The 4095-nt window shown below is 33.7% G+C and overlaps 1 pseudogene; it reads right to left on the reverse strand.

Annotated features, from left to right (window-relative positions):
• Positions 1–627: 627 nt before the first annotated feature.
• On the reverse strand, positions 628–3005 carry LOC120208292 (annotated as a pseudogene).
• Between the last annotated feature and the right edge of the window lie 1090 nt (positions 3006–4095).

Raw genomic sequence — 4095 nt, forward strand, 5'->3', positions numbered from 1 at the left:
TCTAGTCTCTCAATTTGCATGATTTCTTTATTTCTTCAATTCATCCTTCATTTTAAATCCATTATTTTTTTCAAATTTGAACCACGTTGTCCTATACCAATATAAAATATCTACCTAACTTCAATTCCTACTTTTTACTAAAAATATACTCTTTTTATTTAGATTATTAACTTTGCATTTTACTCAATTTGATCTTTTAACTGTAATTGTTGTTAAATTCTTTCTTCTCATCAATTCATTAACTCTTTTATACTCTCGTCAATACTTTATCCTCAAAATATCATCTTTAAAATATAACATTGTAAATATATTTTATAATTTTAGATTGTATTTAATATATTAAATAACATTATAATGTGAAAAGAATATGAATATATATATATATATGGTTAGAAAAAATCAAAAAATTAGAATCAATCCTTACCATAATGCTATAAATAATTATAATAAAAATTGTATAGAAACTCGATTAACTCGACTCGACTTTAAAAAATTTCAAGTTAAATTCAAGTTACAAAATACAACTCGTCAACTCAAATAACTCGAAATTTTTTTACACGACTTGATCGAATGCTCACCCCTAGTGGCGGGTCCCGACTTCCTCTAATATATAAGACGGCATTTTAATTAGACAAAGAGTAATAGTATGTGTTGAGAATCGATTAACTGAGGATTACTTCACTATGCACCGAACCATCTTCCATCCTTATCCAGGAGCTTATGGAGAAAGGGTTGTCATTGATTTGAAGGATTCTAGATCCTCTACCCCAGTTTCCATAACCACCGTAACCTGTATGTCTAGCAAAGCAAAGCCAAAGCTTCCTGAAAGGGCAACACCAGTCCAATCCATGGTTATGCCCTACAACCACTGCCTGCATTAACAAGTTAGCATACCCTTTTAACCCTACATATGGAGTTTTCTTCTAACACAAACTAGATATGCAACTCATTAGGACATATGTGTGCCTGTGCTCCAATTGACTACAAGAAGCAGAAAATTTCAAGTTCAAAACTCGGGAATTCGAGTACGACTCTTAAAAGAAAAAGAAAAGCATATTTATCCATGAAATCACCTTGACGGATGGACTTTTAACAAGTTAACATCCCCTCTTAACCCTACATATGGAGGTTTCTTCTAACACATACTAGATATGCAACTCATTAGTACATATGTGTGCTTGTGCTCCAAATGACTATAACAAGTACAAAATCTCAAGTTCGAACCTCGGAAATTCGAGTACGACTCTTAAAAGAAGAAGAAAAGCATATTTATCCATGAAATCACCTTGACGGATGGCCTTTTAACAAGTATCTTCATGATGCCCATTTCAGCTTCTTGAGCAGCAACCTTTTCCTTAATTAATGGAACCCACACAAGGGTCATGTATTCTGAATATAGGAGCCACCTTCCTATAAGCTTTACTTGGTATATGCCAGAAGATTACTTCAGGCACCCTGTGCAATAACATTGGTTTTTATTTAAGAAATGATGTTTCTGCAATGTTTTCTTTTCCTAATGTATAAGTTAAAAACTCAAGAAACCGGTCTGATAAGACTCGATTTTCGTACCTCTAATCGGGTTAATTTCTTCGGATATGTGCTCGAACCACCTGGCTTGGGCTGCTGATACAACTTGTGGATAGGTACCTCCACCAGAATCAAGAAAGTAGAGATGCACTAAAGGTTTATATTTGGACAAGACACGGACAACATAGTTGGATATAGCCGGCCATAGATATTGAGGTCCGGTTCTAGATAATGATAGCACATTATTATCAATCTCATGTTTCATCAGCTCCAATCGTGATGTTCCCCTAGAACTACTTTCTTACCCTAAAACTGCACATGTGGTGTGGTTTTGTAAGGTAATTATTATGTTTCCTAGTATAGAATAGGCTTAAATATAAAATAAGTATCCATACTATACCTTTTTTTACAAATAATTGTCTACAGTATTTTTTAATCATATAAGTATCTAATGTTACAAACGTTACCACTTTAGGTGCCTGAGCAATAACTATCGTTATTTTTTTTTTCGTTAAGTGACACGTTTTAAATTAAAAATTTATTATATTTATAAAAAACCTTAGTTTACTTAAATTACAAAAAAATCCCAAATTTATAAAAATCATAAATCCTAAGCCTAATTTGCCGCCGCCACCGCCCTTTCCATTCTGTTTCGAAAGTTGTGTGTTTTTGTTCAAACATATAATTTTAAATAAATTTTTTAAAATTATTAAAATGTGACATATGTTACTTAACGGAGGAAATTAACAATATTTATTGTTTGGACAATTAAATGATAACGTTTGTAACGTTAAGTACTGAGATTATTCAAACAAATATTGTAGGCACCTATTCACGAAAAACTGTATAGTTTGAGCACTTATTTTATATTTAATCAGATAGAATATGAACTGCAATTCATCCCCTTGCTTTCCTGAATATGATGAATTGGGCACAGGACAAACCAGCGGAGGAATTCCGAGGGCAGCAAACCACTGGATTTGAACGGAGCATCATCATGGTTTCCAAACACAGTTGCCCATGGAATCCCCCTCGATCTTGTCGGAGACAGTGCCTGGTCCCAATATAAGCTTGCATTTGCAATCGGGATGTTGTTGGCCGTAATAACATCTTCTAGATATACTACGAAATCTGCTAAACAAGTGTTGATTAGTACGAAGCCCAAATATGAAGAGTAAAGGAAGAGTGAAAATATCACCTGGAGTTTCATTGTCCAGAACACTTGACATGACCTTGATGGAATTCACATCCTGTACCGGTCCCCAGTCAGTCCAGGCGTCCTCCCCGAAGTGTAAGTCGGCAAATATCGCAATTTTAAAGATATGGTTCTCCGGCGTCGTTGTTGGTAGGACGATTGTGTGATGAACTGATGATCCGAGGATGGGTTGGAAGAGTAAAGGCAGATAAGAGAGGGATAAGACGGTCAAATAGGAGGAGCAAGCCATTTCCTTTACCTGAGTGAGATGACGCACAAGGGAAATGAGTCAAACAGAGCAGAGGATGATATTCCTGTTCAGCCTTGGTTTTCCGCAGCGAGCCACACTACCAACCACATCATGTGCAATAACAACCAATTTCTGGCTTGTTCTGCACAAGGCAGTGTAATGAAATCATTAGTTTTTGCCCAAGGCACTATTTTTTTGGGTTAATTAGTAATTTTACTACGATGTACGTTCTATTTAAAAAATTTACGTTATATATATATATATATCCTCAAAAATAGTTCTAGCTCCGTCATTGGCAGCAAAGCCAAATCCGACTCATTATGACCAAAAGGTATTCCAAAAGAAAAAAAAAATAGAAAGAATAAAACAAAGATGAAATAGACTATAAAAATAATTAGGGTAAATTACAAATTTGGTAACTGAATTTTATTATCTCTCTTATTTCACTTAATGTACTTTAAATCTTTCCAATTTCCTCACTATACTTAATACATTGGGTTTTTTTTGTCATTCGGCCGTTAAATAGTTAACGGCGTTAAAATGAGTTGTTATATAGATATAAAACAACGTCATTTTGATGAACATTTTGTTTTTTAAAAACAACTTCGTTTTTAATGTCGTTAACTATTTAACGACGGAGTGACCAAAATAAGGGAGAGAGAGTAAAGTTCAGTAATCGAAAAACCCAATGCATTAAGTTTAATGAGGAAATTGAAAACTTTTAAAGTTTAGTGAGCAAAATAGGAGAGAAAGTAAAGCTCAGTGATAAAATTTATAATTTACCCAAATAATTAGGGATGAAGGATACCACAAGATAACAGATCATGAACATCAAAAATAAGCAAACCATTAGGTATTATACTATTAATTCAAATACAGAAAACATTCACTAAAACCAAATCTAAATCATAGGTCCCTATTAAAACCTTCCACAACTAATTACATGGTTCAACAAGTCACCTTTACCTAGTCTTTAAGGTGACAACTCTTCTTTCTTACACTAGATTGAGTAATATAGCATATTACAGTAATGAGTAAATAAATCAAAATCAGCCAATGTAATGCGCAACAACAAGCAAAGGTTTTATTGCATACCAAGGTTCTTATCAAGAGTCTTGGTAAA

Source organism: Hibiscus syriacus, unplaced genomic scaffold (genome assembly GCF_006381635.1).
Source record: "Hibiscus syriacus cultivar Baekdansim isolate YM2019G1 unplaced genomic scaffold, ASM638163v2 tig00016212_pilon, whole genome shotgun sequence".
Classification (NCBI taxonomy): Eukaryota; Viridiplantae; Streptophyta; class Magnoliopsida; order Malvales; family Malvaceae; genus Hibiscus; species Hibiscus syriacus.